Source organism: Xyrauchen texanus, chromosome 39 (assembly GCF_025860055.1).
Source record: "Xyrauchen texanus isolate HMW12.3.18 chromosome 39, RBS_HiC_50CHRs, whole genome shotgun sequence".
NCBI classification, from domain to species: domain Eukaryota; kingdom Metazoa; phylum Chordata; class Actinopteri; order Cypriniformes; family Catostomidae; genus Xyrauchen; species Xyrauchen texanus.
In genome coordinates, this window is record NC_068314.1 from 17,475,121 (window position 1) to 17,499,895 (window position 24,775).

Consider the following 24,775-nt stretch of genomic DNA (forward strand, 5'->3'; position numbering starts at 1 on the left):
TCTGAGTAGCAATTCCTGATGATTTGAACAATAAACAGCATGACAGAAGCCCTGTTTCTGAGCATTCAGCATTACTTTCACACCTCAGCTCTACAGACACAGATGAGAGGCATGTGTGTCTTTAAATGAAAAGAAAGCAGTCAAAAATCACAATAAAAGGCTTTCTGTGTGCATTTAAATTCTGTTTATCAATTTCAGAAACCTTTGATTTCACTAGTCCTTGATGAACAATCATTAAAAGTTCAACAGAACCTGTATGACTCATGATTTAAGGAAGATATTTTATTTAGGGGTGAAATGTGACCAGGGCATATGCCTGATTACGTGAAAATTACGTTACTGTGCCAAAATGTTTTGCCAAATGACATATCGTGGTTCACTACTAGATCATGGAAGTTCAGAGGTTAAATGTTCTCACAAACGGATGAGGTTTTTAAGGTTTAAGGATCTGCTAAGCCTGTGTGTAAGGGGGCAGAGATGCCACAGATGAAAGAACAAGCAGTTGCCACTTGCAGGGGCAACCTCACGCTAGGGTCTGCTTGGGGGATAGGAATCTGGGAGCTGCAGGATAGGTAGATAATGAGTAGAGTGAAAAAATGTGGAAACCCTGAAGAAACAGTAGTGGTTGCTACCGCATGGAAATGAGCTCTCACGGGAGCTGCTGTTGTGCTGGAGGACTAGTAATGTCTATGGCTGGGAGGCCACACCCCCTGCGATCGAACGGGGGCCCTCACTGCATTCGAACCTGGGAGTCCTCACAGCAGTATGAACGGGAGAGCCCACGATACAAATAAACGTGAGTAAGCTCACATAGCATTCACATAAATTGAATGCCCTCTTCTGGTTTGATCTGTTTTGTTCTGTTTAATCTGATGGTATCGTTGTTGAGGTTGTGCTAATCTAAAATAGTGGAATGAATTCTGGAATTTAATTTTGCTGTGGAAAATGTAGAGAATAAACACGGGATCGAGGGTTTTGGAGGTGTTTTCTGAAATGTATCCCCAGAGGAGTGTAGTTAGGAATATGGTTAAGAGATTACCGGTAAGAGGATGTCTTCGATTCTGGTGGGTTAGGCTTTTTGGATACCCTTGACTAGCAGTGAGATTTGAGGGTGGTTTATTGAAGAGGAGTTTTTGCTGAAAATATTTTTTTTGTAAAGAATGGATATCACTCAGGTACCCCTTGATAGTCCTGGTGTAAAGACTTTTAGATTGGTTGAGATGTGAGACAAAGGATGAGAAGGAAAGTAGAGAGAAATCTGGGAAGGGTAGTTTGTAGGTTTTGTGAAATATTTACAAATATTTCCAGTCTGTCCAGTTGGTTTGGAAGGTTCGTGGAGAGATGGCTTGAAGAATGGATTCCAGAGATGCTTGATGGAGGTGTTTGAGTGGGTGGTTTAATGGAATTTCACCTCTGAACAGGGAGGAACTGGGGTTGGAGTCATGTTCCACTCTGGAGCCAAGGTACTGAATCTCTGGAAGAGAAAGTGAGAGCAAGAATCAGCTATCACATTTTTTGAGCCTGGAACATGCTCTGCCTTAATTATGCATTGTTTGGATGGAAATACAAGAAAAGGTGCCAATTCTGGAGATCGGGATCTGCCTTTGTTGATGAACTGGACAGTGGTTAGGTTGTTGCAATGGACTAAAATGATTTTAGCGGTCCATTCCGGCCCCCATAGGGAAGCTGTTGAAGCAGGGTGGAGAAAGATGAGTGAGGAGGTAAATTAATCAGATCAGAGGCTAGGTGGATGCAAACCAATGGTCCTGGTAGAATCCACTGAATCTGATGGACAGGGCTGCTTCCATGTACAAATGGAGGTCTTCGGGGGAGGAAATGAAATCATCCTAAAAGAAGGTGAGACCGTTCCAGTGGTTGAGAATATTTTGCCATAGTTGCAAGTCTGCACAGCATGATTTGTCTAGGGTTGTTTAGTGAATTGACGGATAAGGCAAATGAGAGGAGATGAGAAATGAAAGGGCAGCCTTGAGTGATTATGCGCATCATGAAATTTAGATGACCAAGAGGGAAAAGAGATTGCGCTTGGTACGACTTGGATTGATAGGAAGATTATTTAATTTATCCAATCAATCTTTTCTTTGGGAAGCGAAGCTTGAAATTTTTCATAGCCAAGCTGGATGCCTAGGAATTCCATAGACATGGGTGGACAAGCGTTTTTTTCTTCTGAGATAGGAATCCCTAAATCTGAGAAGACTTTCTACACAGTGCTTAGATGGAGAGCTGAAGGAGAATTATGTGGCGAGACGGTGAGGAAATTATCGAGCAGGAGAATGAGGTATGGCATGGAGTGATTGTTGGACAGTATCCAACAGATCACTTCAGATAGCATGTCAAAATCTTTAAAGCTAATTTTGCATTCAAAAGTAAGGCACATGAAGAAATGGCAAACCTGCCGCAGTCTATGGATTGGATTGCATTATTGTTAGGGACTGCTGAAAGTAGAGAAGAGAGATCTATATCTGCACCTGATAGGATTTGGGTTCAAAGGTGATTGGAGACTGGCAGAGGCTCTGTAGTGGCAGCATTTGAGGGAATAGCGAGAGGTATGGCTGTTTGAAGTGTAAACGTGGGAGGTCGAGCTGGAGAAGGAGTGTTTGGGGGAAAGAATTTGGAATCACTGTTGCTTGCAGAGGCAGCCTCATGCTAGGATTGGTTCCGAAGATATTAAAGTTGGCTTAGTATTTAGAAGGGGGGTATAGCGTAGAGGGAATGGATTGGAAGAGGCAGTCTCATGTTGGATTCTGCTCCAGTAACCCATGGATAGGAAGGGATAGAAGAAAGAACATTGGTAAAAAGAGCAGGTTGCACAGAATTAGCAGAGATATTTAGAGGAACTGTCATAGAAGAGAGGGAAGTATGGCCGGTATGCATCATTTATGAGGTTTAGCAGATGGAGTAGATGTTGACGGGGTAAGTGAATCACAGCGTTTTGCTGAGATGTACAGATAGTAGAGCTGTGGTTTTTTTGAACGGCGAGAGAACAGGATGTATGCGGCTGCTAAACCATGCTGCAACCCATTAACGGTCCACTTGGCAATGTTGGAAATGGCTGGGTTATTGGATTAGTTGGGTAAATGCGTTGGAGGTGGCGGTCAAGGAGGTTTGAGAAGATCTCGAGGGAGGTGAAGATGTGTTCCTGCGGTGGCTAGATGATTTCAAGCGAATAGCTTGGCGACTCCGATTCAATTCTGGAGGTTGAGAAAAAGTGTTGGTAGATGGAGAGATGATCCCGGACTCATCAAGAGTCAGAGACTGTTGAGAATTCCTCATCGGAGGTGAAGAGTTTGAGTTTGAGGGACATTTTCAGGTTAGGGCAGGGCCGTAAGCCAGAAAAATCGTCACCACCATGGAGGTAAGCATCTGTTTATATAAGCTTACTCTGTTGATGAGAGCACATATAGTGATAATATATCAATTGATCTAATACCCAGTAGGGCAGCACGATTTGGGGAAAATGTCATATTGTGATTATTGAGGCTAATATTGCGATATGCGATTTCGATATAATAAACAAATGGTAACATGAGTCAACTTGCTTGGTTATCAAGGAAAATGCACAAATAGATAACTGATAATGCTGAAATCTGTATTTCTCAACTCAAACATGCAAACTAACAACAACAACAACAACTATAAATTAACAGTGTTTTCAAATTAAAATATTTTTACAAAATTAAATATCTTTGCATTACTGCAAACTTGTTATTTTCTCAATATTACACCTAAATAAAATGGAACAATAAATAAGAACTTACACATTTTCATGAAAATAAGATTGTCCAAACAAACAGGGTGTAATGATGGGAAGTCGGAGAAGGTAGACAGGGGTGTGGATCCAAATGCGGGTTTATTAACAAACTGAATAAAATAAACAAACACATGAACAAAAGAACAGTCCTCGATGGGAAAATACAACTAAAGCACGGACGAACATAAAGATGCTACACGGGTTGGGGAAACATCCACGAAGGGTAGAACGAACACGAATTAACATCCAGGAGGAAACATCCACGAAGAGTAGAACGAACACGAATTAACATCCAGGGAATAAGACCAAGAGTGAACATCAGGGAACGGGAACAGCGAACGTGAAACGACATAAACATTCAACAAACGACAAAGGAACGGGAAAACAAGCGGTTAAAATAGACCGGACACGGTGATAACAAAATCACGAACAGGTGCGGACAATTACGCTGTGACAGCGGTGATGAGGAGTGAGGACGAAGGGAAGTGTAGTTCTAACAGAGACGGTGAAACACAGGCGGGCAACAAGGAAGACATGACAGGGATCGTGTTCGGTGAAAAGGAAAACACGGGACGGACAACAAAGAAGAGTGACATGGGACGCGACTGGCGAGAGTGAAACGGAAAACGCGAGGCGGACCACAATGAAAGGTAACATAAACGTGACAGTGAAAACAGAGAACACAGGGATCGTAACACAGGGACATTTAATCAGGATGTAACATGTACTTTGTATAAACTCTTTTGAAAAGGAAACTGGATATAAAAGTGTGGTTCACTCAAACCACTAAAACTGTTGCTGTTGTGTTTTTTTTTTTTAAATGACAAGAGAAATCCTCTTTCTAAAAAGTTCTACTTATCGCTGGTACCTCTTGTCCAGTGTGTGGATCATTTTCTGAAATACCACTTTGCTAACGGTGCATCATGTCTCTTTATATCTCTGTGAAGACTTGTCATATGGCGTGACACTCGCAAACACATCTGTAATTGTTCTTTGTTTTGTTTGGCTTAATGGGATTTTTAATGTAGTTTTAGTAAATTAAAACCATTGACATTTTAGTCATATTTTAGTAACATTTAGTCATATTGATAATTTAGCCACTGAACACTGTAAACATTTTAGCCATAAGAGTATTATTGATAAGCATTTGCCAATCTTGTTTATCCAAAACCAATATATATATACACACACACATTTTAATGTTGTTGTCATTTTAGTGTTATTTTTCACATAAGGTTGATCTTATCATGATGATATCATCAATGATGCTACACGTTGCAAGCTGCAGACAGCTGGGGTGAGAGACAAGCGTCTCCATGTTAAAGTGCCCATCACCCGGCAGAACTATTTACATGTCACACTCCGTTATTATATGAACTTTAATTAAGGATGAAATAAAGATATATCGCCAAGCTATGATCTGTGTTATTTTTTCTGGCCACCAGCTCAGTGTCGGTCTGCTCGGCGTCCATTTTCACCTGATTTCCACGCTGCACACCGGAAACTCACACGTCATGACCACAAGTGCCACTCCCTAAACTGAGACTGACTGGTCATCTTTATTAGTGGTATAGAAAATGGGCAAACAGTTCTCAGAGAGAATGGGCTGTCATGTCCACACATTATTTATTTAATATAATCGCAGCATTTTGCCATCATATAATCGTACAGGTTGACATCGCGATTGCGATTGCTATATGATTTATCGTGCAGCACTACTACCCAGATACGTACAGCAAGTAAAAATCATTTAACAAAAATGTTTGTATACTGACGTGAATCTATGAGACCAGGTTGCAAATATTACTGCTTATTAAGCACCACTAATAATTGACAAAGAGTCTGTTCAGCATCTGGCATTATGAATCTCCGCCATACAGAGAATTGGTCCTGATCTAGCAACTGCACCTTTTACCTATGAACAAACATGAATTAATTTTAATGCAAACAAACCCTGTGCATATACTCACAACACCATCCTAATGTTCAAGAGCACTCACTGAATAACTTTGTTATATTTTATTCACTTTGGCTTGTGTCACCTCTGATAACCATTATGCTAGTGTACTCCTAATCATTTAAAAACATTGGGGGATATCTTCTCCCCCAGTGTCTATGGTGGATACAGCCCTGTGTGGTCTTTTTCCAAAGTATTGCGATGGCAGGTAACCCTGTATGGATAGGTTTTGGGAGCTACAAAACTGAAAGTTCACTCACTAAGACAAGCTTTAAAATGGAGACATGAAACACATATGTCCAGAAGGCAAAAGGGACCCAGACTCTGCTGGAGCACAAAGAAAGATAAAAGCTTTGAAGAATTCCACAGAGAAAAAGATGACACGTTCAGGTGGACACCAGTGGGAGAGAGACTGCAGTGAGAGAGTCTGCAATAAGAGGAACGAAATACAGGCAGAATTAATGATCTAATAACAATGGGTCGGTAGCTCTGCTGTCGGTCAAGCGAACCTCGCCTTAGTGAGCAGAATATACTCAGAGATTCAGACATGACATGAGTTGGCCATTATCATCCTCGTGACTTGTGGAGATGGAAAGAGATGTCTGGCAACAACATCCGAAACTAACCCCTACACCCCCCCAAATGATAAATTAGTTTAATTTCACAGATGATGCACCATGTGGTGGGCAGTGGGGGAGATCATAGACCAAAACTATGATTGGTTGGCATATGCTCAGTTTGTCTCCGTGGAGACAAATGACCAATTAGAACAACCTTTGAAACCATTTACAGCCACATTTTGTATTTACTATGCACTCAAATAAAATTTTTGTTGCTCATTCAAATTCAAAATTTGACAATATTATTGCATGCAATCGTTTTGAAGTGTTTACTTAAAACACTTGCATTGGGACCCAGGTCAGAAATTAACCAGGACAAAATGCTACTGAAAGAGACCAAAATGCCCCACGTATGTACAAAGTAAGGACAAAGAATACCCCTGCAGTTAATTCCTGTTCTTTAATATACATTTTTACATATTTCAAAATATACTATTCTAGACTCATCTACACTGGAAAAAACTTACAACATCTAAATTAACTGGTTTAATTCAAGTCAAAAAATATTATTCAACAGCATTTAATCAACCTGAATACATGAGATTACACCAGCAAAACTAATTTTAAGAGTAGATTGGGTAGAATTAGCTCCTTAAAATGATAATTGCAAATTACCACATTTTACAGTGAAGTTGTATTCTTATGACCATATAAAGATAAAAAAAAAGGTTTATTTCTGACTGTGTTTGAGACAATGACCGGATTTGGTCAACCAGATCCAGACACACATTTTGGAAATTGATTTGGGCATTATGGTTTAAATCTGCTCACCATGCGCCTCACCGAGTGCAAACCACATTATAGCGACCATGAGGAGGTTACCCCATGTGACCCTACCCTCCCTAGCAACCGGGTCAATTTGGTTGCTTAGGAGACCTGGCTGGAGTCACTCAGCATGCCCTGGATTCAAACTCATGACTGCAGCTAGGTCTCCTAAGCAACCAAATTGGCCCAGTTGCTAGGGAGGGTAGGGTCCCATGCGGTAACCTCCTTGTGGTCGCTATAATGTGGTTTGCTCTCGGTGGGGCGCATGGTGAGTTGTGCGTGGGTGTTGCGGAGGATAGCGTGAAGCCTCCACAAGTGCTACTGTATGTCTCCATGGTAACAAACTCAACAAGCCACATGATAAGATGCGTGGATTGACGGTCTCAGATGCAGAGGCAAATGAGATTTGTCCTCTGCCACCCGGATTGAGGTGAGCCACTATGCCACCACAAAGACTTACATTACAGTGCATTGGGAATTGGGCTTTCCAAATTGGGGAGAAAAATGGGAGAACAAAAATCTGTTTTTTCTTCTTATCATCTGAATTTTATTTAATTTAGTACTCTACTAAATTAAAACATGATTATTTCTTTATTTAGTATTGTATGACAGAAAACAAATAGTAATACAGTAATAACGTAGTAATATTTACATAAAACTTTGTAAAACCGTGTGGCTTCTTTAAAGTAGTGAACAGCAGTGTAATAATACATGGTGATGCATGTGTGCAGGTGACCTGGTTTCAAATTCCACTTAATCTGTTCCATTTTCATGCCATCTACTGTAGTAGGCATAACTACATTCATGTAATTAATTTAATTAAAACTAATAATTTAGTTTGTGCAGCAAGAGTAGAACAAGTCTGTTCAAAAAGATTAATACTGTTAAAAAAGCCTAATGTAATTGCATGAAAACACTTTCCTCAATTTAAGCTCAATTTAATAACAATCAAGTTTTCTTTGAGTTAATTTAATGGTTCAATGTGAGTGTGTATCATTTATTTATCCCAATGGAATCATTTCACCAAAATTGTCTGATTCCACTATGGAATCTGATTTCATTGATTTAAAACACTGTTCTCCTCAATCGATTTAGGTCAAGGAGATTCTTTTAAATAAAGCCTCATGCATGTGACAAGAGGAGAGCTCAGGTGCATGAGTGTACTGTATGCATGCTGTGTGCACACCAAAGTGTGCCCTCAAAAATATATTTTAGCCTATTTTTAAGATGCATCCATTTCAATTCATCCATCTTAATGCCCCACTGATTCTTAGGAATACAAGATCAAAGCCGAGCTCATAAGTGGAAATGTATAGCTATATGAACAATGAATATACAGTAGATCTCAATGAATATATGAACATAGTAGTCATATTGATTTAGTGATGCTAAATGTTGTGTGTAGACGAGACCACAATATAATTATGTTGCTTAGGCAAGAGATTTCATGGAAGCACAGGATGAGGTAAGACTGTCACAGAACATTTAAAACCTTATATGTTTGTATGACTTTTCTCTGAAATGTCCCCTGACAAACAGAGAAAAGGGGACATTTTGCCATGGCTATGTCAATAGCTAAATCTATTTAAAAGCTCATATAGCTAAAACAACAATTCTGTATGAGTCAACATGTAACACAAGCCATTTTTCATCTGTAAACTGAAAATGTCCTGTTTAAACTTGGATATTCAACAGTGTGGAGTACCTAAGAAAAAGGTGTGTCTGCTATTTAAAGGTTCTCACTTTCTGACTGCAAGAAGACAGCCTGTCAGAAAGCCACAGAGCCAGCTATTTCCCGAACAATGACATAACTCACTGCTAAACCACCATATTACAGTGCTTTGTTGGAGAAATCAACTAGCTAGTCACAACCGTTTCCTAAAACTGTAGGAACTATGTTGCACATCCATTGTTCGAACTACATTGGTTCAACAATATAGAGCTGTCGTAAATGACATTACACAGGTGGTGGAGCAGTTGTCAGTAGTAGTAAGTGAATGTTAAATGATAAATGTTCATTTATACATGTAGCCGTTTAATGCGAGATAGCTGCTGAAGACAGGGAAACTGCATGCACTGGGTAATGCGACAGATACTTTGCGCTGCAATAGTGGGGGTTCCCTCTACATCAAACTGTTCTAACAACCTTTAATTCCTTAAGCGGCTGCATTCTTGTTTATGTGATGTTTCAGAATTATGTTTTTTGCAAGACCCCGGGATAAGTTGTTTTCTTAAATGCATGTAAACATGGTAGAGTATTGACAGAATGAAAGATATAAATGGACTGAAAGAGACTGAAGCCTCAGCCAAGTAAAATGATGTCCACAAAGCAAACTAACAAGGAACTAAAGAACTACGGTTTTGGGAAACAACAAATCGTTGATCTTTGTTTGTAGCGATGGAACTTGCAACCATAGTTTGTTATCGATGCTTTTGGGAACGCACTCCATGTCAGTTCATATGGGTCCAAACAAATACTGCAGTCAGATAATAATAACCCTTATTCAGGTGGTAAGCCTAATACATATACAGTAATTGCATTTCTGGAGTTACTTTACACAGCAAGATGAGCAGAGTGAGAAAATTATAGGAATCCAAAAATTGTAATTCTGTCATTATTTAGTTTACCTCATGATGTTCCAAACCCACACAACATTCTGCCTTTCAAGGAACACAAAAGGAGATGTTACAGTAGACAGAAAGTTCACACAGCTCATTTCCAAACAATGAAATCAAATAATAACAAAAGCACCATAAATGTAATCTATAAAATTTGTCTACTGTATTCTGACGCTTCTGAAGCATATGATAGCCTTGGGTGATGCAAAAACCACAATGCTGTTATGCACTGAAAATTGACCCTCTGCAGTAGCTCTTAATTCTCGTGTGTTTGCATTTATTGAAATATGTTGCATTAAATCACATCACATCTGGTTTGAAGTCAATAATGCTGAGCGCCACTGCTTCTTGCATGACATATGACCAATCACAATTCACCACATTTGAATATCTAGTACTGCGCAAAAGTCTTAGATGCATTATATCTATTTTTTTAAATATCTCTTAAAATGGTTATTCTATATATTCTTCAAAATTTTTAATCTTTAAAACTCCACGATATCGACGATAAGCTTTTGAGTTCTACATCTAGACATGCATGTTGCTAAAAACACTAGCAGTTTGGCTTTCTTATTCAATTCCTTCCTATGGAAACCGAGTGTCAAGCTCGCGAGGTGGATTATAAAATTGACAGCAACGTGGGGCAAGCAGTTCCCTAGCGTTGGGAGTGGCTTTGTGCAGATTACTTCAGCGTCAATGGAAACGCAGCCTTAGAATGTATGCAGTTGCTATTGCCCCCGCTACGCAGGTCACCGCGTTCCGGATCCGGACCCCAGATTTATTCCATCTTGACTGCAAGACATCATGACCACCGTTACGCCCTCTCCTCGTCTCTAGTGAGCAGCGCGACAAAACAACAGTTCCGGTTACATCATATCTGATCTTTCTGCGCTGTATTTTTTAATATTTTTCTCTAGCACTGAAACACGCTTCACTGATGCCCTGTGCCGGGCTGCACCTTCATCCTCTTTTCCCCACATGCGAGTAAAGTACGAAGTGCGTGTTTCCAGAGTGCCTTTAGACCATAACGTTTTTTCTTTCTAAATTTTGTTTTATTAATCAGCATGATCCAAGCCTTTAAAGGGGTCATGACATGGGTTTTTTTATTGTATTATTATGTTCCCTTAGGTGCAATTATAGTATTAATATATTTTTTTTTAAGAAAAACTTTTAAAATCTAGTGATTTATGACCTTTTCCCACCCTGTTTCTCATCCTCTGATTCAAACAGTCTGTTTTGGGGGCGTTTTCCATTTAAGACTTCAGTGTTAACGCCCACTGTTATGATTGGCTAACGTCAGTGCCTATGTATCAATTATTGACGCCCCCAGCCAGAACAATATGCAAGTAAACTAAGTAAAAACACTGTGATTATTCATAATGAATGAAATTGCGCTTTAAAAAGTAGTTTAAAGTTTAAAATAGATTACTTACAGTTTGCGTCGTCGTTGTTCCCAGAATAGTCGGCACGGACTTATCTTTGAGCAACAGTTTTCTGGCAAAGCCAGCATCATATTGAGATTTGTTCTCAAAACAGTCATCCTTAAAATGTACAGAACAAACGCTTAAGTTAACACTGCCGTGACTGGAACGTCCGCAAAAAATAAACTGCAGCCATTTTTCCCTGACGTCTGGATCTTTCGGCAGCTTATTCAGAGGTTTTGTTTGACCACAGCCAGGAACAGCACATCTGTGTGGCATCGTAATTTTCCTGTGCACAAGTAGTCTCTGTCAGAGCTCGCTGTCCATCGACTGAACACTTGTGAGGCGACGGCGATACTGAAATGAGCGTAGTTGTCGCTTAAAGCGTAGTTATCTTGTGCTGGAGGCGGTCATATGCAAACGCTGTTACGTCACTTCTAACCGACACGTCACTTCTAACCATGAATCCAGAACGAGCTGTATTTTGAGCTTGATTAAATAAATGATTCGTTTAGAATGGGGAGGACGTCTTAAAATATTAAACTTGCAGGACGTTTTAATGATACAAAGACCTCTTATATACCAAAAGATCAAGGCAAATTTGGTTTCTCATGTCATGACCCCTTTAATAATAAACAAATAGATTTCAGTTCTAATTTTGTGAAATTATTCAGATGTCATCATCTCTGACAAGGATGAAAGACAAAGCAATTACTAGTTTGTAGCCTAGTCTTTCTCACTTTAATGAAAATAGCAAAATGGTCCATTCAGACTTTTACATTTTCAAAAGTTTCTCTCTGGAGATACCCCTGAACACCCATACAGTATCATTCCTCAGTCACAAGGGCTTCTATGCCCTATATCTGTCTGTAAAGGAATATGAAAATAATTTGAATGGGAAAAAAAAAAAAAATATATATATATATATATATATATATATATATATATATATATATATATATATATATATATGTATATATATATATACTGTCATTATGATTCAAAATTAACAGATCATCTTATAACATTCATATCCAACTGCACTCAATTGATAAACTCTATAAAATATTGTAATATTTTCATAGAAGATCCCTCAGAAACCACTGCATTGGCTGTCTGGCCCCCCAATGCAGTTTTGTAAAGACTATTTAGACTTTTTAGGATTTTGTTTTCTCTTCTTTTTTGGAAATTAAAAAAAAATTGCAATGTGCAAATGTGATTCAATATCGTGATAAATATCGATATAGAATGATATGAAAAAGGATATCATGATAATATTTTTTGCCATATCGCCCAGCCCTAGTAGGAAATATTAATTTTAGATTTCAACATTCCAGAAGAACCCTAAAACAGATGGTATGGCCCCCACAGAGCCCGGATCTCAAGATCAATGAGTCAGTATGAGATTACATGAAGAAACAGAAGCATTGTCCAGGTGTATTGGAGAATTGGTTCTGTTTGCTGCTATTGGATGTCTTCAAAAGACTTGGAATATAGCACATATGTCATATTTTTATGCTGCTTTTTGTCTTTTTTGGAACTTGATAGCCTCTGGTCACTTTATGTTGTTGCTATGTGGAAAAGATCAGAATGAACATTATAGGTATTATTTCTCATTTGGTGTTCAACTAAGAAAGACAGTCATTTGGGTTTTGCCCGATGTGAGAGTGAGTAAATGATTTTCATTTTTAGTAAACTGTTACGATTCCCGAAGCATTCAGAACGTTTATTGCTAGCAAAATTAATGTTTAAGGTTGCAAATAACAAACTTTAATGTTATTCCAACACAAAGTTTCTTGCTAAGGTTAAAGATTTCTGGGCACACTCACAGCAATGAATGCTCCATTAGAAATTATGCTCTATAATACAATCATGTTCTCAAAAGGACAACGTGGTCTCGCTGGAAATGTTTTGTTAATAGAACAAAATGTCTCTCTTTCAGTGGAGCAGAAGACATTCAGAGCTGTTCTTGTCCACTCACAAGAAAGTCTTTAGTCCTTTAGATTTCCCCTAGGTCTGGAAACAGCTCTCTACATCATATATCTACGCTTATACACTTATTTCTTACTTAAGTCAGTAGGTTGAGAACATGCTTTGAAGCGTTATTTAGTGTTCCAGGAGTTGGAAGATATGATTTTTCTCTTCTTGTCTGACCCACATTCTGTAGTGTGGCCCCTGAGGGTAAAACCTCAGCATAACCTTCTGATGACAAAATAGAAAGGGCTTAAAAGCATGGTAAATGGTGCATCTTCCAGTACGACTAGAATTTAGATTAGACGATAGACTGTCCATAGGGAGAACCAGGACTTTTCCCAGCTGGCCGGCTGCGAAACGGCGCCGAACTCAAGAACACTCCACTCAACAACTTTTGGGCAACTACCACCCCCTCTGCTCAATAACTTTTGGGATGGTTTTTATTTCAAATCCTGAGCTGATTTCTCTTCCCACACTGAAAAAAAATATATATATTTTGGCCCGAATTAAATTCAACATTATTACATGTTGCTCATTTAATTCATTTCAATTTTGTTTTGAACCAAACTATGTGAATTAATTAAAGTCAGTTAGAAAAAAGTAAGATGGTTTCATTTGAGGTTCTCTCTGCACATGTGTGAACATGACACATGCACAGTTTCCTTGGCGCCAGAGGGAATTTCCAGTATCATGCGGTGTGAATTGAAGACATTTTCCCCTCCAGACCCAGAGTTTTATTATTCTGTCGATTTGTATGGAAAATGTAAGCGCAGCGTAGTTCTAGCGGGAAAACTAGCAGATGTTCATCATCACACCATTAGCTGGGTAATTCCTAGCCAATCGCATGTAAGCCATTGCTTTATAAGTCTGCTCACAGTCTATCACATTGCTGTTTCAGTGTGCTAACACTGCAACCTCCACCACCCCCAACCTGTCCCGCATGGGAACTCTCACATTACTCCAAACCCTTATGATCTTCCGAACACAAATGAAGATATTTGTAGAAAGTTGTCTGCCGTTTGTTTCCACAGAATGAAGGTGAATTGTGACCAACACTTTGACACTCCAAAAAGATATAAAGGCATTGTCAATGTAATCCACGTGACTCGTGGAATTGAATCACCTGAGAAAATTACACTGACGATGCCTTTATATCTTTAGTAGAGCGTCAAAGTTTTGGTCCCCATTACCCTTTATATAGCATGCCGAATTCCCAATGTGCTCTAAGTCCTTGTGGTGACATAGTGACTCACCTCAATCCGGGTGGCGGAGGACGAATCTCAGTTGCCTCCGCGTCTGAGACTGTCAATCCGCACTTCTTATCATATCAAATCACTTTATTGTCACACTACTATGTACACAATTGCAACAGTAGGTGAAAGTCTTGTGTGCAGTTCCGAGCAACATAACAGTCATGACAGTGACGAGACATATACCAATTACAATAAACAACATATTTACACAACACAATTTACATATCAAATGTACACATACTTACACAACACAATAATAATATACAATGTACAGTAAACATGGCTTGTTGAGCGCGTTACCGCAGAGACGCAGTGCGTGTAGAGGCCCAAGCTATTCTCCGCGGCATCCACGCACAACTCACCACATGCCCCAACGAGAGCAAGAACACACATTATAGCAATCACGAGGAGTTTACCCCATGTGACTCTACCCTCCCTAGCAACTGGGCCAATATGGTTGCTTAAAAGACCTGACTGGAGTCACTCAGCACGCCCTGGATTCGAACTCGCCACTCCAGGGGTGGTAGTCAGCTTCTTTATTCAAAGATGAAAAGATTAACAAATGTCATTGGAAAGACATGAGGGTGAGTAAATAATGGCAAAATTCCTTTAAAGACAATGTTTGTCTATGTCAATGGACTTTAAAAGAATTAGTTTGATCCGAGCTAACTTGTAAACTGTTCCTGTATTGAAGACCCAAGGAAAACAAAATTGTAAAAAAATGTAAAAAGATTTATAAGATTAAATAACACACTCATATGCTAAAAGATAATGCCAAAAGAGTTACTGTTTGACCCTCACTGCTCTTTCAGCAGTGCAGTGATCTCTCCCTACACAATCTTTTCTTGTGACATCTCTTTGTTCCAACTCTTGTACCCCAACCCCAACCTCCCCAATTACCAATCAAAAAACAATGTCAAATAACAGTTTCTTTTAATTTAAATATAGGAAATCCAATATTTGACGTCTTGAAAGACCTGGCAAACACCACCATGCCAATTTATTTCATCAGAAATGAAGGAGGAGATCTTCGACACTATGAGGACATTGGAATTGTTGTTGATGGTGTCATCATTCTGGAGCACATCAGATCTGTAGCACAAGCCTGTGCAGTAATGCTGGGTGCAATCTATATGCTTAATTTGGCATACCCAAAAGAGCTCAAATACAACTATGAATTCATACAGAAAGTCCTTATGCAGATGGATTCTGAAAGGCTCTCCTCTAAAGTACAATGACTGAAAAACAATATAAGTGTAAGGCTGTAATTTGGTGTAAGTGTTTTGCTCATATTGAAATTTCAGATCTGATGATTGTCACAGACTGGAACATTGCACTCTGTTATTTTCTTTTCAAGAACTGCACTATTACCATATAAATGACTGTTTTTTATTAAAGCTTTTAATAAAATTTTACATTATTAGAGTGTTCCAATTTTTTTATTGTTATTTTTTAAATGTTTCCTTTGATTATTGTTTTTTACAAATGTGCTATTTGTTACTTGAAAGATCAGCACTTTGTTGTTAACTGTTGCATTACAAAACTGTATTGTGGCTGGTTCCTTTTGTGGCCAATTTTAACAATGGAAGTATTCAAGCCTATAAAATGTGCCTTTTTAAATGTGGGTTTAAACATTTCTACAGATGCTGGAATGAGTTTTTAACCCATAAAGAAGGTGATTGTTATTGGAAATGTTGTTCACTACATTTGCTGACAATAAGTTTTGTTATTCTGTCATTTTTGTGTGTATTTGAAAGACATTTAATGACCTCTCATACTGTTAATTAAATACCACTGTAGATATTTAACTAGTAGATTAAGCTAGATAATTTACAAACTGTTGAAAACATACATTTGAACATTTAATATTTGTAAACAATTTAATTAGAATTAATATGATTAGATAAGGGTGGAATTTCTGAATTTAATATACTCAAATCAACTTTTAATTGAGCTAATGTAACTAAAAACAATTGACTATGTTCAACTAAATAGATTTACATAAATTTAATATAATTTAATTTTGTGCAACTTAATTTAATTAAAAAAATTCAACAAATATTTTTCTTTTTCAGTGCAGTCTGCCCCTGGATTGGAAGAGCAACAAATAGACTTTGTGCACTTAATGACAAATTACTGTTGAAATCAGTGCTTTATTAATAATGAAGTCAGTGAAGAATATTAATGGGAGCATCAGTGGAAGAAGAAATGAAGCATGGTGTGATATATTCACATGCAATGCAATTAAAGTATCATGAGCACGTTGATGATAAAAGTGACTAATCACTTCTGTCTGGAAAGAGAAGTGAAACTGCCAACCAGCAAATGTCACTCGAAACAAATGAAAAATGTCTGTAATAAGACAGTTTAAATAATAACTGGAGGCAAGAGTCAGGATTTTTTATAATTTTATGATTAGACATTAGAAAGATGAATCTTTGACATGGTTATATAGAATTGAGCAGAGCCTGTTAATTTTTAGCATCAGATGATGCCCTCGATTTTGAGTTCCAAATCCAGAAGAATCTACAGTTGAATGAAGACCTTTGCTCTGTCGAAGTCTGCCTTCCAAGGCAGCATCTTAGCCTCATGCAACCTCATAAGTGACTGATAAGTAAACTCATCATGCCATATAAATAATGCTCTGCAAAAATAGAATTGGATGTTAGCATCATTGTTAGGGAATAACAAAAAGTAGCGACACTACTAACTTTTTAACTAAATTTTTCAGTACTGTGATATTAGTAAAGCTATTTTCACAATACTGTAGCTTTTTCAGTTACAAGCTACATTTTCCCATGAGTAGTGCTGCAGCGTCATAAAATGCTACTTTTGTCACAGTATACTGCGAATGCAGCAATGGAGCCGAGGGAGTAATCAATCACACTCACCTAATCTATCCTCTCTTTCTCGTGAAGCACTGGGAAAGGAAATAATTTGTTAATTCTTTCAGACTGTTTATGTTAATGAACTGGTTAAAATAAACGATTCCCTTATGTTTAGTGTTGGGATTGTTGATTAATTTTAGTGAGTCAGATATTTTAGATGGTTCAAATAAATGATTTGCTGATTCACGTGAGCCCTGCACAGTCTTAAAGGAATAGTTCCCCTCAAAATGTTAATTCTCTCATCATTTACTCACCCTCATGCCATCCCCAGGTGTGTATGTATTTCTTTCTTCTGCTGAACACATTTGAAGAAAAATATCTTAGCTCAGTTGGTCCTTAAAATGCAAGTGGATGGTGATCTGACCTTTTGAAGCTCCAAAAATCACAGACAGTCAGCATAAACAACATCCATACAACTCCAGAGGTTAAATTAATGTGTTCTAAAGTGATATGATATTTATATGTATTTTAAAATGTATGTAATTTTTAACTGTAAACCATTGCCATCGGTCAGAAGCAGTATGTACATTCACAAAAGCCCTGAGTTCACATGGCCCTCATGAAATGTATTCTCGTTGGCATGTTACGGACATGTGGCAGCGGGGGCATGGTCAAGCGCCCGTCCGGGAGAGAAAAGCGGTAAGGGCGCTCACACCTGAGCTAAATTATGTCTAACACCTGTCTCTAATTGCAGTAGAGCGAGGAGAGCGGATAAAAAGCCAGCGGCCACAGAGCAGAGGAGGCCCGACCTACAGCAACCCAGTGTTTCTGTGTTGATATGTGTGTGTGTGCACAGTATAAAGTGTCAATAAAAAGGCTTACCTTGTGCCGGAGACCTGTTTCCCTGTCCTCTTTCAAGGAAGTTGTCACAGGACATAATCTCAAAATTTTCTCTCAGTTGAGAGATCCAGGATAGGCACACAAATGCACCATTGTGAGTAAATTAATAGATACAAATACAGATCTAAACCAAAGCCAATGAAGCTTCTGTACAGCATTCCTCCTACTCAGTTGTAAACAGCGCTGCACTTATGGGTGTGTTATACGTACATCAGTTTTAGCATGAACATGCCGATGCAAATAGGTCACACGCGCATACCGCTGCAGACCGGCAGTGTTAATTTATAGTTAAAAAGTTCATTATAAGACATTCATTTAACTGTTGGAGTCGTATGGATGAAGTTTATGCTGACTATCTATTCTTTTTGGAGCTTCACAAGTCTGATCACCATTCACTTGCATTGTGAGGACATACAGAGCTGAAAGATATTTTTCTAAATATCATCATTTATGTTCAGCTGAAGAAAGAAAGTCGTGCACACCTGGGATGGCATGAGGGTGATTAAATGATGAGAGAATTTTCATTTTTGGGTGAACTAACCCTTTAAACGGACTTTGCCTTCTTTTCTGAAGCAAAATATTTCATGTATTTCTGCTGTTTATCAGTATATTTCATTTTAGATATATAAAATAGGTTATTGACTAGTGTATATTAGGTATACATTGAAATATAAGTTATATGATAACTATGTATATGTACTGCATATTTGTTTAATCTTCATTGAAATTAATCATGGTTTCAGTATGGTCAGGGGATATAAAGTAACAAATTACAAATACTCTCGGACTGTAATTTATTTTATGTTTTTCTCAGGAATTGTACTTTTAGTAGTTTTAAAAAGGAATACTTTTGAAGCCGGGAAAACAGTTAACAATTAGGGCGAAGAACTAGACGGGACTAGCGGGATCAAAGACAGGGGAACAAGGGGAGCTGGCAAGCTAAGGGGTAAACAAGAGGAGGTCAGAACTAGACGAGACTAGCGGGGGGGCAAAGATACAGGAAACTAAACACAATAACCAACGGGAGTGAGACGAAAGGGTAGTGATATATATAGTGACGAGTGCAGGTGTAAACAATGAACAGGTGATGAGACGAGTGCAGGTGAAACTAATGTGCAGGAGTGCAGATGACGCGAGTGCAGGTGGTCATAATGTTCTGGGGGATTGGAAGCGCGTGAGAAACTCGAGGAAGGGAGATTGCCTACGAGCATGTGAGCGAGTAGGAGCAAAGTGGGCGTGAGGGCTCGAGCGAGCAAAAAGAGCGTGAAAAGCTTGAGGGGGCGGAGCAAGGGAGTGTGCGTGTGTGTGCTAGACGATGCGGGGAGAAGCAGAGGAGCGGGGTTCGTGACAGTACTCCCCCCTCTGAATAGGACGGCTCCTGACGGCCGCGGGAGGTGGTGCAGGATGATCGGGGACAGACAAAGGGAAGTGAGACAGTCCATGGGCAGTTCAAGGTAAGGTCAGGGGGAACATAGTGGACAGGCGGGTGGTCGGGAGATCTAGGGGGCAGCCATAGGGCAGAGACTGGGTCAGGGGGTCTGGAAGGCGACTGGAGGACAGGGACTGGGTCCGGGGGCCTGGAAGGTGACCACCGGACAGGGACGGAACTAGGGGACCTGGGAGGAGGCCACGGAACAGGAATAAGGTCAGGAGGCCACCGTACAGGGTCAGGAGGCCAGGGAAGAGGCCAGGGGGCAGGAAGAGGAACGGTCACAAGGGGAGCAGGCAAGACCCAGTGAGGAAAGGTTTCAGGGGCGGAGCCGTGAAAGGTGGAGTCGTGGAGGACTTGGGAGATGGAGCCTTGGAAGGCGGAGCCGTAAGAGACTCGGCAGGCGGGGTATTGAGAGACTGAAGAGGCGGTGCCGAGGGAGGCCTCGGGGGCTCCGGAGGCAGAGCCGAGGAAGGCTCAGGAGACGGAGCCGAGGGAGGTGGAGTCGCAGGAGGCCCCAGGGGCGAGGCCCTGGTGGGCTCTGGAGGCAGCGCCGAGGGAGGTGAAGCCGAGGGAGGTGGCGCCGTAGAAGGCTCTAGGGATGAAGCCCTGGTAGGCTCCGGAGGCAGAGCCGAGGGAGGTGGCGCCGTAGGAGGCTCTAAAGGCGGGGCCCCGGAAGGCTCTAGAGGTGGAGCCGAAGGAGGTGGCGCCGTAGAAGGCTCAAGGGGTGAAGCCCCGGAAGGCTCTGGAGGTGGAGCTGAAGGAGGCTTTAGGGGCGAAGGCCTGGAAGGCTCTGGAGGTGGAGCCGAAGGAGGCTTTAGGGCGAGCCTGGAGCTCGAGTGGAGCCAATGCGTGGCGTGGGAGGCTCTAGCGAGGTAGGCCTGGAATGCTCTGGAGGTGGAGCCAAGGGAGGTGGCGCCGTGGGAAGCTCGGGAGGTGGAGCCGTAGGAGGCTCGGGAGGTGGAGCCGTAGGAGGCTCGGGAGGCGGAGCCGTAGGAGGCTCGGGAGGCGGAGCCCTAGAAAGCTCTGGAGTCTCTGGGAGCAGAGCCGTAGGAGGCTCTGGAGGGGGAGCCGTAGGAGGCCCGAGAGGCGGAGCCGTAGGAGGCTCTAGTGGCAGAGTCCTGGAGGGCTCGAGAGGCTTGGGGGGGCGGAGCCCTGAGAGGCTCGAGAGGAGGAGGAGCCCTGAGAGACTCGAGAGACGAAGCCGTGAGAGGCTTGAGGGGTGGAGCCATGAAAGACTCGAGGGGCGGAGCTCTGAGAGGCTCGAGGGGAGGAGGAGCCCTGAGAGGCTCGAGGGGAGGAGGAGCCCTGAGAGACTCGAGAGGGGGAGGAGCCCTGAGAGACTCGAGAGGGGGAGGAGCCCTGAGAGACTCGAGAGGGGAAGCCGTGAGAGGCTTGAGGGGTGGAGCCATGAAAGACTATGAGGGACGGAGCCTGAGAGGCTTGAGGGGAGGAGGAGCCCTGAAAGACTCGAGGGACGGAGCCCTGAGAGGCTCGAGGGAGGAGGAGCCCTGAAAGACTCGAGAGGAGAAGCCCTGAGAGGCTTGAGGGGAGGAGGAGCCCTGAAAGACTCGAGAGGAGAAGCCCTGAGAGGCTTGGACGGGGGTGGAGCCCTGAAAGACTCGAGAGGAGAAGTCCTGAGAGGCTTGAGGGGAGGAGGAGCCCTGAGAGACTCGAGAGGGGAAGCTCTGAGAGGCTTGAGAGGGGGAGGAGTCCTGAGAGACTCGAGAGGCGGAGCCTTGGGAGGCTCGTGAGGCGGAGGCCGCGAGGGCTCTGAGGGGCGAGCAGAGGCTGGCAGAGCCGTGGAAGACTCTGGGGGCGGAGCAGAACCTGGCAGAGCCATGGAAGACTCTGGGGGTGGAGCAGAACCCGGCAGAGCCGTGGAAGACACTGAGGGAACCCCTGCGGTCTTGAGCACAAGACGAGACTGGGGAGAAGGGGCCCTCTTCCTTCTCTTATGTCTTCGGCCAACAGGGGACATGGCCATGGGGACGGTCGAGGCTACAGGCGCTGGCTCGCTGACCGTGGCAGACATGGGCGCTGGCTCGCCGGCCGTGGCGGGCATGGGCGCTGGCTGGCCGACCGTGGCGGGCATGGGCGCTGGCTCGTTGGCCGTGGTGGGCATGGGCGCTGGCTCGTTGGCCGTGGCGGGCATGGGCGCTGGCTCTCTGGCCGCGGCGGGCATGGGCGCTGGCTCGCTGGCCATGCCAGGCTTCGAGACTGGGGCCGTGACAAGCTCCGGGACTAGGGCCGTGACAGGCTCCGGGGCTAGGGTCGTGACAGGCTTCGGGGCTAGGGCCGTGACAGGCTTCGGGGCTAGGGCCGTGAAAGGCTTCGGGGCTAGGGCCGTGACAGGCTTCGGGGCTAGGGCCGTGTCAGGCTTCGGGGCTAGGGCCGTGTCAGGCTTCGGGGCTAGGGCCGTGGTAGGCTTCGAGACGGGGGCCGTGGTAGGCTTCGAGACGGGGGCCGTGGTAGGCTTCGAGACAGGGGCCGTGGTAGGCTTCAAGACGGGGGCCGTGGTATGGAACGCTGGTTCAGTTTCTGCCTCCCCCACAGTAAACGAGGAACCAGCGTACAGTAGGGCGAGGTCAATAAACTGAGCCAGGTTGAGAGAGCAGCGACCACCTGGCATGAAGGATGAGGTTGGCTCATTCAGTCCACATTGAAAAATGTCTCTCAGAGCCACCTCATCATAATTCACCTGGTACGCCAGGGCACAAAAATCCATAACAAAAACCTCCAAGGGTTGACTCCCCTGACGCAACCCCAAGAGTCGGGCCGCTGGCTCCTTAATGTCGAGGGCGGAGTTACACAACCACTGCCTCGCATAAAAACCTCTTGGTCAGCGTCCGAAGAGCCATAAAACCTCTCCGGGGGTGGAGAGTGCACGGCGCTCAGAAATGCACTGGAGGCATAAACGGGCTCAGGGGCAGACACAGGTGAAATAGGGTGAAACAAATCAGAAATAGCGCATACCTGCTGCCCCTGGGCCGTGAGCGCGTGGTCATCTCTCCACACTGTAGCTCCTCGCGCCGAATGTGATGTGCTTCTCCGCTCTAGTGAGCTGCGCGAATCCTTAGCATTGTGCATTGTGACTGTCAACGGTTGGGTTGGACATTTTGTAACCCGCACACACACACACAAGATGAGACAGTCACAATGTCGGATGAAACTGCTTTATTAATAGAAAGCAGTGCAGGCAAAAGTACAAAGGGCAAATCCAGTGAAGAGTTGTCGAGGGAAGCATAGGGTCAAAAGCCGGGGAATCAAAGTATCGTAAGGGGCAAATCCGGGAGAGAGTGGTAAACGAGAGCGGGAGGTCGAAGCCGGGAAAACAGTTAACAATTAGGGCGAAGAACTAGACGGGACTAGCGGGATCAAAGACAGGGGAACAAGGGGAGCTGGCAAGCTAAGGGGTAAACAAGAGGAGGTCAGAACTAGACGAGACTAGCGGGGGGCAAAGATACGGGAAACTAAACACAATAACCAACGGGAGTGAGACGAAAGGGTAGTGATATATATAGTGACGAGTGCAGGTGTAAACAATGAACAGGTGATGAGACGAGTGCAGGTGAAACTAATGTGCAGGAGTGCAGATGACGCGAGTGCAGGTGGTCATAATGTTCTGGGGGATTGGAAGCGCGTGAGAAACTCGAGGAAGGGAGATTGCCTACGAGCATGTGAGCGAGTAGGAGCAAAGTGGGTGTGAGGGCTCGAGCGAGCAAAAAGAGCGTGAAAAGCTCGAGGGGGCGGAGCGAGGGAGTGTGCGTGTGTGTGCTAGACGATGCGGGGAGAAGCAGAGGAGCGGGGTTTGTGACAGGTTTCATTTTTATCCATCAACGTGATCTCGCTAGGGAGAGTCTCGTGACTTCCGCCTAATCAAAACACGCATCAAATTTTGAAGGTGGAGCAGCACCAACTTCTGAATGAATGATGAATGTGTAGGATGCCTCAAGCAGCAGTTCAACACCTGAACATATACGGCCAAACCTGAAACGGTTTTTCACAATGAAGGAGGCCAATTGCTTGATTGTGTGATGTGAGTTTAGCTTACTCAAGCCAGTCGAAATATCAGCATAATTAAACATCTAATTTGAAGAAACATAATGAGGTACTGTAAATTTCATATTTCTGCTTACTAGATTTTCTGTATCTATAATGCCTGTAATTTAGATATCTATCAATGAGATTATTGGGCTGCTGTGAGAGATTTATCCAATGTTAGCTAGCTTATATGGCTGGGGAATAAAACAATCTAGAAATTTGTCAGGAAAAAATCTTCGAAATCGATGATAAATTTTCGAGTAATTTTCTATATTTAGCCTATATCTAGACTGCAATGGCAACCAGTCGTTGATCTCGACAAAATCTATAATTGACTTTTTATTTCCTAGCTTTTGTGGCTGTACACTGTTTGACATACAGGAGGCTTATGTGTATGTGTGTGTGCTTTACTTGCGTGTGTGTTCCGAGAGCGCTAATCCACCTAAATGGTCAAATCAGTGGCAAAGGTGACATAGGCGATTTCCTTGGGTGCAAAACTACAGAGGAGAGCCACACGAGAGGATTATAATTTTTTTTTCAGAAGTGCACCCTCTCATGATGACTGTGCGCCATTCTACCATTGTGTTGAGCAATATGTTCCACAAACATCCTTTCAGATCTACTGATAAATGGTTACATAGGGTGACCATTTAATTGCATCTGATCTTTTCCGTTTTTATTGTATGGCCATAATTATGAGTATTAATGGAACTTTTATTAAATAAATGACATTGATGACTTTACCACAAAGAAGTCCAGGCGTGTGCAGTTTTTGTTATAATTTAATTAATAATTTAGTTATTAACTTCAAATAAGCAATTTTTTATTCATGCATTTAAATTTTACCTAACCCTGTTTTTTGGTGTGTTTTTTAACAATCAACAAGTTAATTTGAAGCAGGTTGTTTGTTATTGGTCAGATTTGTTATTTGTTATAAAAAATAAAAAGTTTTGCAGTAAATTGAAGTTCAAGTGAAAAATAGGGCACCAATCTGAAATCTCCCCTAGGGCATCAACAGATTCTGGGTCAAATACACTTAATAATTCTGCCAAAATGCCCATCTTGGTGAGATACTAATGTAAACACAGAGAGTTATGTCTTAAGTGAACGTAAACAGTGGGACAAAAAGCAGATTTGCATTAAAATGTCAGACTTGAAGTGTACATGTAACCGACTAGACCACTGCATCTAGTGTG

At 42.2% G+C, this 24,775-nt stretch overlaps 1 protein-coding gene across 1 annotated transcript in view; it reads right to left on the reverse strand.

Moving 5' to 3' along the window:
- The window catches only part of LOC127632683 (cAMP-specific 3',5'-cyclic phosphodiesterase 4D-like), a 102,676-nt gene that overhangs the window by 74,159 nt on the left and 3,742 nt on the right, over positions 1–24,775 (reverse strand). The gene's annotated exons all lie outside the window — the stretch shown is intronic.